The sequence below is a fragment of the Phocoena sinus genome, chromosome 11, assembly GCF_008692025.1.
Source record: "Phocoena sinus isolate mPhoSin1 chromosome 11, mPhoSin1.pri, whole genome shotgun sequence".
In the NCBI taxonomy this organism is placed as follows: domain Eukaryota; kingdom Metazoa; phylum Chordata; class Mammalia; order Artiodactyla; family Phocoenidae; genus Phocoena; species Phocoena sinus.
Window position 1 is genome coordinate 19,634,926 of NC_045773.1, and position 12,929 is coordinate 19,647,854.

The following is a 12,929-nucleotide window of genomic DNA, read 5'->3' on the forward strand; positions in this document are numbered from 1 at the left end:
CATTTGCTTATATTTTCCCTACCACTAAAATGCAGTTTCTTTCCTCCTTCCCAAGCTCAATCCTACCCATGCTGTAGAGCCCGGTTCAGACGGCCTCATGTGTAAACTTTTCCTACAGTTGCAGGCATCACTCCCTGTCATACCCATTGAGCACTGAATATATTCCAACCTGGGACAGCCTCACCTGGCTTTTCGCATCAATGCTCATCAATGACCAAGACCACATTACTGAGAGATTGATGGATAAACAAAGTATCTATCTATCATCTATCTATCTACCTATCATCTATCATCTATCTATCATCTATCATCTATCATCTGTCTATCATCTATCATCTATCTATCATCTTCATCTATCATCTACCTATCTATCTACCTATCTATCTATCTATCATCTACCTACCTATCTATCTATCTATCTATCTATCTGGCCTTGTTGATAAAAGGCTGTGAGCTGGAGACCACAGCTTGTCATTTCTCTATCCCTGACCTTGCTACCTCTGGGCAGATATTAAAAGGCCCCAGAATGTCTGGCGATTGAGTGATTGGTTTTAAACACTGCCTTCCCCCCGCTGCCCAACACTCATGGCTGGAAATCTCGTGGCAGTGAGGTATTCAGTGGGGAGGACTACAGGCTAGTAGAGTAGGTTGGTCTCTAGCTAGTTTCAAGGATTACAAGCTTATTTTGAAAATCTGCAACTTTTAAGTGCCCCTCGTCCCAGGGAAATGACTGACATCTGGTGTGGGTGCTCTTATAGTCCGGGATGTCTTCCTAGAATCCCTTTGTTTGGCCTGGCCTGGCCACTGAAAGATGGATTAGGGCAATTTGAGGACCCATCTATCTGACCATTAGATGATGAAGCATCTTTCCTTTTAGAGAAAAACTATTTTAATCGACTCAGAATTTATGAAACACTTATTCTGTGCCCAACATTCTAATAATTTATGTAAGTTTCAAAGTTTAATCTCTCTAAGAGTTCTTCAAGGTAGGTGGTGTCATCCCCATTTTACAGGTGAGGAAACTGATACTTAGGAAGTTTCAGTCCCCAGCAAGGTCACACAACTCGAAGTGTCCAGGGGGAAAATTCCATGCTTTTCTCACTACCTTGGTCCCTAAATATCGCTGGCATAGCACATAGCTCTTTGCAAAAGACTGTCTTAACGCACCAAGGTGAATACCAGGCCCCTATAATAAATTGTTTCCTTTTTATTGACTTGAAAGAAAACGCAACTGCGAATACTGTTTAGGTTTTATGTGTAACTAATAGTTTGATGGGCTGCCACAGTGTGTAGTATTACAGCAAGTGATCAACAGATTATAAGAAGAGGAAAATGTGCTTTACTGTTAGAAAATGGAATCCTTTCTAAAAGGTAAAGGTAGATATAGAAGATTGATTCGAAAGGGCAGGGTTAACAAGCTCATTAATGGCTAGGTTAAAAATCCAGCCCAATCCTTCCTTTTCTTCAGATGAAGAAATCATTTAGCTAAGTGATGCCCTTCACTGGTAGCCTGGGGCTTTTCTTCTAGAAAAGAATAGAAGCTAAGAGCGTGGGCTGCGGAGCCAGAGCCTTGGTCTGGCTCTTCACTCTCTGGGTAACCCTTACAGCATTAAAGAACTTCTTTGTACCACACTTTTCTTAACTGAAGAAAATGGAGATAAAATCTGCTCCTCAGAACTGCTAGGAGAACAACATGAGACACTTCACGTACCCCAAGTGGTCTAGTTGCAAGTAAGCTCTCAAAATAAATACTGGCTATTATTATCTTCTAAACTAGAGGTCTGCAGACTTCTTTTGGAAAGGATCAGCTAGCAAATATTTTAGTCTTTGCAGGCTAATAGTCTCGGTTGCTACTCTTCCAATCTGCTCTTATGGCCTGAAAGCAGCAATAGACGATACATAAACAAATAGGCATGGCTGTGTTCCAATAAAGCTTTATTTACATAAGTAGGCTGCTAGCTAGATTTGACCTGGGGGTCATAGTTTGTCGACCCCTGTTCTAATATAAACTATGTAGGAATACGCATTCCAACTTGAATCTAGGTCTTCCCAGGATGGAAGATAATTGCAGTGAGGGTTGACACAGGCAGGACTAATCTCTATTTTTAGCTTTGAGAACCAAAGGACAGAGTTGTATAGACTTAAGTGGTCCCAAATCAGGACCCTTGATAAGAGTTGTAAATTACCAATTCCAAGACCCCACACAGAATGCAGTCCAGGAGTCCATACTGGATGGGCAACTGTGATGTGCAGAATCTTGCCTTAAATCTTTAGGTACTAGGTACTGCAGCTACCTGGGGAAGAATAATGAATGGGAATCATCTACCATATTTTTCAAGCTTAACTGTCTCTTAGGGGTGAATCTGCCTTAAGGAACATCTAGAGAGTCCTGAGGTAACCACTCCAAGTGTTGTCAAATCTTTCCTTTTAACAGATCCAAAATCATCCGGGCACTAAATTGAGTTCTAACTTATCTGAGATCATGAGATTCCAGAGGCAATCTCCATGTGGGCAAGATGCATGTCAGCTGTGAATGTGGAACACCAACATGGCAAACTCCTTAACAAAAAACTAACAAAATGAATTTTAACCACACGTCCATGGTCTTCTGGAAAGAGCTTGACAAGGTTTTTGACAATGGGCCAAAAGCCAAGTTGATTTGGAACTTTTCCTCCGCCCCCCTTTTTTAACATTGCACCTTTATGGGGCTTCTTGCCTGTTGGTGCAAACCATGCTTTAAAGTACTTTTAAGACTTCTGTGTTTGGCATATGCTCTTTCCTTTATTTGGGATGCTCAAGTAAATACACCCCTTTCACCCAGTTTTCTGCTTTTTATATACTGGATCTGGATCTTTTTATATACTGGATCACACACTGATTAGTTAGCATATCACTTTGCTACTGGGGATGGTTAAGGTCAAGGTTCAATTGCTGCCCCTAACAAGGAGGGTGTGGCCCAGCTCCTTACCCTTGACTCCTACCTGGGGCAACATTTCCATCATCTCGGATTAGTTGGGATCACGCAAAGCAAGAGGATTCTCCCATCTATCTTTGCAGCTCACAGAGATTAGAGGATTATTTGGGCCCTCCTCTCTGTTGCTGTGGAACGGTAGAATAATCCATGACTGAGTAGAAATGAGATTTCTTTTTTTCAATTCATAGAAATTAAATTTTTAAAATATATTTTTAAATCTCTTAGATCAAAACAATCCTTTGCTGCTCAAGTGAGCTTTTCGAGAGAGGACAAAAGGGACATTAACCTAACCACCAATTGATTAGCTTTATGATTTTGACGGAGCAAAGAAAACCGATTTATTAATAAAGCGTATTGTTGAAAGAGAATCTTTGTGGAATTTCAGACTGTGTAACACATCCGTTTTCATTGGCTTCAGTTTGTTATGCTTTCAGAGCTCTTTATAATGTTATTTCACTGAAAATTCCTTTCCATATTGTCATTTGTCTTCCATCTCCAGAAAGCTTCCCATCCAAATTAAAAAAAAAAAAAAAAAAGCCTCTTCTTTCTTCTACACCTCCTTAAAACGAATTGAAAGTGGCATCTCCTGGGAATGGGTCCATGTCCTACCCATGTCTGAAGTTCCTCCTGTTGCTAGCAAGGGAAGAAAATGGAACTTCTTTTTCAAAGGTTTGCTCCTCAAAAGAAATACACCTCGGGCAAATGCTCCAACTCCCTCCTTGCTGAGAAGGGATCTGCTTTAACATTCTCTTCTTTTAGCAAAAGTAATGTGAGAATCAGAGCCATCTTCCTGGGTGTAGGGCCTGAGCGGTCACACAAGGCCCCATGCTGAGAAGCACCCCACACACTTGGTTTAATGCTCTGCGGCATTATTAGTCCTATTAGTCTTTGAACAAAGGCCCTCACGTTCTCATCTTGCACCAGGCCCTGAAAATAGTGTGGCCAGTCCTGGTGACAATCAACACATTACAGCACCGAAAACTTTTCTCCAAAAACAGAGATAAGGAAACTTTTCTCCAAAAAGAGAAATAAGGAAATGTCGCAATTGTTTTAAGTTCTTACTCTGAGCCAGGTTCTAGGCCAAGCCTCACGAGTGATCAAGCTTCATCCCCAAACAACCCTGTAGGTACTGTCATGGACCCCATTTTCCCCCAGATTCGGAAATTATGGTTTAAAGACAACGTTGAACGTTAAACATGTTGAACGTCACAGAGCTTCTGAGGACAGAAGCTGGTGTTTTAACTTAGCTCTGTTTCCAAAGACCACTACACTATCTAAAAGTTCATAGTGATTCTGCGTTTGAAATCAATGGTTTAAACATTCAACTTAATAGTTCATTGTTAGTTCAGTCCTTTCAACTTTTAACTAAATTCAAATTCAACCACTTTCTCCAGGCAGACGATCTGGAAGGTATGTGGACGCTCATTTTAGGAGACAAAGTTGATATCCTTCCTCTCAACAATGATCCCCCATGTCCACCTCATTTCTGGGTTAGGAGGCACCTTCAGGCTAGAAGACTACTGCTTTCCCACTTTCACAAAAAGCTTTGTCTTTTCTTTTTTAAATTCTGTATTTATAATGTCATGGAAAAGCCATTAAAAACTGTGTAATTGATATGTTTTGTTTCTCTCTGCCTAATATGTATTTCCCAGATGATCCCTCCTTCCCACTTTTTGCCCTTGTTATTCTAGTGGAATTGCCCTACCCCGGTCGCAGACAATCAAAATCTTCCAAGCTTTGAATACCATCATCCCCAATTGTTTTATGGTTGATTCAGGGATGGGGCACTTTGTGGGAATCATTGTGAAAGAGATGCATTTTTTTTTTTTTCCTGCTGTGCTGGAAAATGTAAAGTTGGAACTCCTTGGACTTTCAGATGCAATCAGAACCAAGAGATGGACGAAGTAATATTCCTGAAGCACTTGAACTCCTGCTCCATTCACATTCACTCCCTGGACAACTTGATTTCATGACCTAAGAAAATCCATTTTTTGCTTACGTCATTTTGAGTTTGCGTTTCTGTCACTTGCAACTAAATGAGGTCTGGTTAACATAAATAGCCAAGAGCGACTGTACTTGTCAAAGAGAAACAAAGTTTTCCCAACATTTTCACGTGGAGGACTAGCTCAACTAGTAACCATCCACACTGTCTCAACCTGTGCTTCTTCTTCAATAGACAGGAATAAAGATGAGGTCTGAGGCTGGGAGGCGGACATACCGAGAGCTGAAACAAAATCTCAGACTCAAAGATCATGTGCTAAACAATCTCTATAGTTTTTCTTCCCTGATGTTTCTTCCTATAGTTCAACAACTGCTGGTTTCCTTCGTTTTTGTCTTATTCCAATGGTAGTATAGAGTTTGTCAATTCTTTTTAGGAAAGGTATCTACATGCTCCTTAAGGGTAGGGTCTAAACTCTATTACATCATTTTGTTTTCCAGGGGCCTGGCTGGTTCCCACTATATCGTAGGTTATGTCACACACACACACACACACACACACAGCCTAATCAATGAAGGGGCTATCAGAATTCCCTCTCTATGGCCAGAAGGATAATCATTGTCAGCTATGGGCTGAGCTAGTTTCCCAGTTCAGTATCAATCAGCATTTGGTCTAAGGAAATGATAGCCTCTTTTAAACTGTCTGTCTCAAGTGAATGAGCGGATACTCAGGAATCGCAATTGCTAATGGCATTTGGGCGAACTTCAAACAAAATTGCAAGTGTTTTTCTTCATTTATTATCTATCAGAAGAGACTTTGCGCCCTGGGTATTTCGTTTGTCAGACTCTGTCGAACACAAAGATTCTACTCTCAAAATAAATATGGAAAAGTCTATAAAGTACATTTGGCTCCGACAGAGCTGCGGTGAACAAACTTTCGTGTGGGTGTCATTTTGGTGACTTTGCACATATTTTCATACAGGTCACTTGGCTAACTTCGTCAGCCCCAGGAATCAAAGAGGGGGTGCTCCCCTTACTCGCTAAGTGTGATGTTGGCAGCCATCCAGCGAATGCATGGTGTGCAGACCATCAGCCGAGATTATTTTTTGCTTTGGGATATCTAGACATTTGTTGTCTATATGTTTAAACCTCCAGAAGGACAGCCCATACTTCACTTTACTGCATGACCCTGAGTCATGTAAAGAGAAATGCCACTTGCCCAGATATCCCCAGGAAAGAGTGGGTCATCTTTGTATGCCTCACAAATCCCTCCCAGCACAAGCGTCTTCACGAGAGAGTCTAAAGTGACAGGTGGTGGCCCAGAGTGCAGACCTGAGTTGGGAACTTCAATGCCACGCCTTCCTATCTGTTGTGCCCCTGGCTGAGGCCTTCATGACTTGGATTCATAATTTTCCTTTCTGTAAAGTGGAGATAATAACATCGATCTAGGTGAGTTGTTACACAGGTTAGAGAAAGTGTAACATACAACGTAGCATGGCTGGGACATATAGGAGGTGCTCAGTATTTTCTCTTGATGTCGTTTCCCTTGGATGTCCATGAACTACCTGGCACTCACTCCTATTTCTGGGTTCTGCCTACTTCTCTGGGGCAAATGGAAGAACATGGATTTGGCCGTTAGAAAACGTGAACTTGAATCACAGGGACACTCATCATGGATAGGGTTGCCAGATTTAGCAAATAAACATCTAGGATGCCCCATTAAACTGGGATTTCACGTAAAAGAGAAAACCGTTTTAGTATAAGTACGTCCCATGCGATATTTGGGATACATTTACACTAAAAAACATTTGCTGTTTATTTGGAATTCGACTTGAATGGGACATCCCTCTTTTATCTGGTAGCACTACCCATGAGCTACGTGACCTTCAGCGAGTCATGCAAGATATTGAATTTCATCATATATAAGGATAACATTAACATCCATTGCTGAAGAATTATTATATGCCACACAGTTTTCCACATTTTCTCCTCATAGAAACTTGATGAGGTAATTTGTGATTTCTCTTTTGTAGATGTTAAAATGGAGGCACAGAGAGGTTAAGTAACCCCTGTCCACACAGCTAATAAGTAGTTGAAGCAGGTCTCGAACCCAGTTGACTCAACAGGCTCCACTGTGTCCTACGGCCACTATAAAACGCAGTAATATATCCACCAAATACTGACTGCATGTGAGAAGAGCAGATCATACATATTGGTTTAAGACTAATCAATCCAACGTTCCCACAGAGCTCAGTTTCGGGGAATCAAATTTTAAGAAGCAGGGTTCAGCTGCCGAAAAGAATTCTTAAAAATTTCATTAAAGAGGGCCCAAATATTTTAACAACACTTATCAAAATTCTCTCCCCTTTCCTGCTGCTTCTCTCGTACTCTGCAGCTCCTCAGGGACTTCTCAGCATCTTCTGGAGAAAACCTCTCCAGCCCTTGCCTGTGACTTATTTTTCCTCTTTTCTCCCATCTTCTCTTTCTCAGTCCTTTATTATGTAGATACACTTGGCCTCTCTCCTAGAAGAAAGAGTCCGTATTTGTCAGAAGAAAGGAGGAGGAAATTTGGACTGGCAGTTCGAAAATTATCTTTGGCAGGCTGGGGAGCTGCTCAAGTTCACGTACATCCCCGTGGTAGTAATTTCTTGTCCTTTTACACTAGGTCCTCATTAAACGTTAATTTCCTTCCCTTGTACTTGCCCATATTTTGCCCACGAGAGTGGGAGACTTCCCCCATGACTCTCCGCAGGTGGCCTGACAGGTACCTGAGGCTCTTGGAAACAGATGGGGACTGAGGCCCGTGGGTATTGCTGAGACTACTAAGTTAGACTGAAGAGAAGAGCGAAAAAAGATCAGAGAATAAAGGCACGTCTCAAGAGGATGTGTTTCTAGGGAACCAAGGGTCAACACAAAGTGAGAATGGAGTCCAAGAAAATACCCGTCTCAAGTAGGAAGTCTTTGCAAGCCTCGGATGGTTTGACTTTATCATTCCTTCCACATGCTGATGGGTTGCTCTGTGTAAGGAAAGGATGGCTATCCAGGGAATCTATTTGTGGCCAACTGGCTAATACAACCTTTCCTCCTAGAGTCCCCTAACAAGGTCAACACTTGACGTGTACGCTTGGGATCTGTTTATATGTGCTCTAGCAACCGCAACCATTCATTCTACAGCATCTGATGGAATTAACTTCTAGTTCACCTTGGCCTCTAATTCGAACAAAAGTTGGTATCAATTCGGGTCTTGAAAATTATATGAATTTTTCAAAAATAAACAAAACAAACACTTATTTGTCAAGGGGAACATTGAGATGATCTCATACCACTTATGGGTAAATCCTTGTATAATTTCATTATTTTGTTACTGGGATTTTTTTGTCTCCTTCTTATGTGTAGATATTGCAGTAAAAATTATCTCCTTAGCACATGGGACATAACAACGGATTCCAGGTAATTTATACAGGATGTTACTTAAGTTATGCTTGAAAACCCACTTCTGGGCTGTTCTATTCTTCTACTTGGCAGTTGAGGAAATGGTAAAACTCTTGCCTGAGGTCACGTAGCTAAAATGCTATAGAATTGAGATTAGAGCCCATGACTTTCTGCCTTCAAAAACTGTGTTCTTGTCATGATGTAGAGTATGACTCAAAACACATGACCAAGGACTTGGATAGGCACTTCTCCAAAGAAGATATAAAAATGGCCACTAAGCACACGGAAAGATGTTCAACATCAGTAAATCATTGGAAATTCAAATCAATCCACAATAAGATACCATTTCCCATCCATTAGGATTACTTTATTTTTATAAAAATATAACATTGTATATAAAATATTAAAAAAATTTTTTTTAAAAGAACAAAGTAACAAGCGTTGGTCAAGATGTACAGAAATTGGACCCCTTGTACATCACTGGTGGGGATGTAAAATGGTGTAGCCACTGTGGAAAATGATGTAACAATTCCTCAGAACACTGAAACGCAGGATTACCATTTCATTTAGTAATTCCACTTCTGGGTATATACCCCAAAGAAGTGAAAGCAGGAAGTCTAGCAGGTACTTGTACATTTACGTTCATAGCAGCATTATTCACAACAGCCAAAATGTGGAAGCAACCCAGATGTGTCAACACTTCCAAACTAGAAATTGGTGGATCTGGGATCTGTTCTCAGACTACGTGAGTTCAGAGTCTGCTCTCTTACGCCTATCAATATACATTGTAAAACTTTAGGTATCTCCTGGTGCCCCAAATACATAATACAAGCTTCTGGAAACTGGGAAAGAGGATTTTAATAAGTGTTATTGTAGATCAGTGGTCCTCAACTGAGGGCAATTTCCCCCCCAGTGGACATTTGGCAAAGGCTGGAGATATTTTCAGTTATCAAAACCGGGACTGCTACTTGCACTTGTATCTCATGGGTAGGTACCAGGGATGCTACTAAACATCCTACGATGTGCCCCTACACACCCAACAAAGAATTACCTGGTTCAAAATGTCAGTGGTGCCGAGGTTGAGAAACTTCCGTGTGGAAAATGTATGTAGACCTTCTTTAATGGAATCTCTTTACAATCTCTTTCAGTACCTGAACTGAACCTCTTCAAATTTCACACCTTGAGACTGAGTTGGGTGGGAACCCCAGATGATTTAAATTTGACCTTTAGGGAATGTTGATGTTATCCGTGAAGCCCACTTGATTTTGCCAGTGAAGTAGTGTCTGTTCACAGCATGCCTCTGTAATATTTAATTTTTCTCAATCCCGTGGTTTTAGGATCCTTACCCAGAGATCACACATAACTTGGGCAAGACATCATGTGTCAATGTTCCCTTAATCGATATGTAAAATCTCAGTGTTCGGCAACCTGCATGTTTCATGAGGTCCTCAAGACACATTCTTTCATCCGGACTTTGCTTGTTCTTTCCCCAGATTTCAGTTTGCTTTCCGAGGTCAATTCCAATGTAATGATGACTTTGTAACACTTGTGACACATGACAGCTTGTGTCCTAACATCCTCACCTTCCTCTCCCAAGCCCTTTGGGTCTACTCTGGAATACCAATTTTCATCACTGAAGCTGAGCTTATTCATTCAAATGATCCCGATAAAAACACATTTCTATGGTTTTTACATGAAGTCAGGAGCTTTACTGGCTATTGGTCAGCAGCAGTAATCTGACTCTTCAAAACTCTTTCAGTGAAGTCGAACCATAGACTGGGGAAGAATAAATTTCACAACTCAAACTCTACTTGCCTTGGTCAGCTCTACTCCAAATCAATCCTGACATCATGAAAAGCGGAACAACCAGAAATCATCCTGATGTAATGCAAGAGGAAATACATGGCACCACCCCTGAAGGATTCTTGCCAAAATACAATTTAACCAGAATGTAATCAAGTCTCCGGATCTAACGATGTACTTACAGGAAATCAGGGAGATAGAAGAATAAAATGACACAATCAGAAAACAGTCAGCCAGAATCAGAATGGGGGAAGCCCACCAAAGGCAATGGACCTTATTTGGACTCCGATTCACACAAACCAAGTACAAGGAGACGTTTGAGATGAGAAGGACAATTTGAACACGGGCTGGGTATTAGATGATGTTAAGGAATCACTGTTAATTTTGTCAGAGGTGATAAGGACCTTGCAGTTCTCTTAAAAAGAAGTTAGGCACGCCGATTGCTAGCGACGATGTTTTTGCAGACGTGAGATTCCACTGTGTTACATCAGGTGTTCAGGATAAACTATGTTCTTAAACTGGGACGACGTGAGTCCACTCACACGCCCTTGGCAGTAACATTTAACAATGGGTCATCTTGCAGTCGTGAACTGCAAAGTGGGTGATGATGTTCCAACACGGAGATGACAGGCAGATTTCAATGTTCACAGCATAAGGCACCTTGATAGAGGCAAAGGCAGTCTTTCAACACATTAACTGAATTAGCAATAACTAGAAGTCACATTCAGATGGGGCATGATGAAGACGGAAGGAGAGGCAAAATGTTGAGGGCACGCGCTGCAGTCGCTATAGCCAAATCACGTCAATGGGTCCTGAAAGTCCCCGAGATGTGCTTGAGAGCATCTCACTGACCTGGGATTCCATCAAGACTTCTGAGCTGGGAAAACGGCACATTTTGCTTATGGGTCTTTCGGACAGTAAAAGACGACAAAAGGAACGCAACCAACCAGCGAATCAGTCAATATTTAATGATTTTCAGTTAAATAACTCTCCATTTAGTTCTATGAAGACAGTGGTAATGCTATTTTTTAAAAAAAGGTACTCTTCTTTTGTTGGATTTGTGCCTATATAGCTTTAAAAGTACGAGTAACGTCATTTTCATTCTCAATAGGGTTAAAACTACAAACAGAACCCTCTTCAGCCAACACTGTGACTTGGCCTCAAACATCTGGCCTCAATCCAAGCCATTGGTAGGAAGGCATCAAGAGAGGAACAGAAACTTATGCAGAGGGTGAACTTGATAACCTTGGGCTTTGGGGCTATAACTTCAGTATATCAACACATGTATTCAAAGGCAAGAAAAAGTGAGGAATCACATGGACTACCTAGCGTTAATCACTCAGTACAATATCGCATCCAGTTTTACCACTTAACTGAAAGCTTTTCGCAATGATTTAAGTTGCAGTGTTATGTCAAAGAGACAAAACCATAGCATGCCTGTTCTTCAGTCTGTCTTCGATCCTTCTCGATGCTTCCTAACCAAGTGAGTTCTATCCACCACCTGTCTAAAGTACGGAATAAAAGCAAGAGTAGTGGAGGGCTGAAGAAGAGAACTCAATTCTCATCTTGACTTGGCCAAACACCCACCTCAATTCTCTTGACTGCATTTTTTAAGACGTGGTAGAGAATTATAGCAAGAAGAGAGACATAGCTTCAAAGTGGATTTCAACCTCATTTTCTGTCCTGGCTCAGTCAGTGCATATGAAAACCCCCCATTAACGATGGAGGTGCTCACTTCCGTAGTGGAATGGGGAGGGGCTCGTGCTCTGGGGTAAGATTTGCTGTGTACAAACACTTGCTACCCCACCCAGGGGAAAATTATCCTAGCAGTCAGGCTAGGTCATATGACCTTCTGTGACCAGTGACATGTGACTGGAGTTGATGAGGCACTTCTGGTTAGAAGCTTAAGAGCTCAAGTGGAGTTTGCCATGTTGTCCTTTTTTTCTCTCACGAGGTGAGTGATGTTCTGGATAGAGACCCATCCTTTAGCTTGGGTCCCAGAGTGAGGAAGCTGTGGAGCAGAGCTGCAGCCGACATGTGATGGACAGGTAATCTCAGTGGACAGTACACCTGTGATGTAAGCCACCACAACTGTGGGGTGGTTGTTGCTTTGTTTTACTACGGCACAACTTATCCTATCCTATCTTGATATACACACCCAGGGGGCAGATCAGATTTGAGGTGGCGTGGAGAAAGAAGTAGACACCACTCGAAAACACGTCTCAGATGATTCTCAAGAGCCCCACTGCTTATATCAAGGTAAAGACCATTTCATCAAGGAGATGCTTCTTTCCCCCAACTGTGAGCGTGAACATGGTGGTCTCAAACTCGTATCAAGCTCTGACAATTGGTTTAGCTGCTTATTTGCCTTCTAAACTAGAAAGCTATCGTCCCACATATTGAGAACGTTAATTATTTACGATATGTAAACCTGGTTCTTGTGGCTTTGTTCCAACGTATACCCTCTTTTACTTTTTCTCATCTTCTGATGCAGTTGAACTGCCTCTTCAAGCTTAAGGTCATCATTGGGCTTTATGATCTTATAATCAGCTTGAACTGCTTAGCTATGAAAACAACACAATGTGGGCGAAGAGCATCTTCTGAGTTCCCGTTAAGTTATGGGCCCTTGTACTCGATGCTGTAACATATCACAGTTTCTCTCACTTAACAAAAGAGAACATTTAGACTCAGAGGTGTGAAGTACTTGGCCTAAAGTCTACCACCTGAGAAGTGGAAGAGAAGGGACAGAGCAACAGGCCAACTCTACTATCCTCTACCCTCA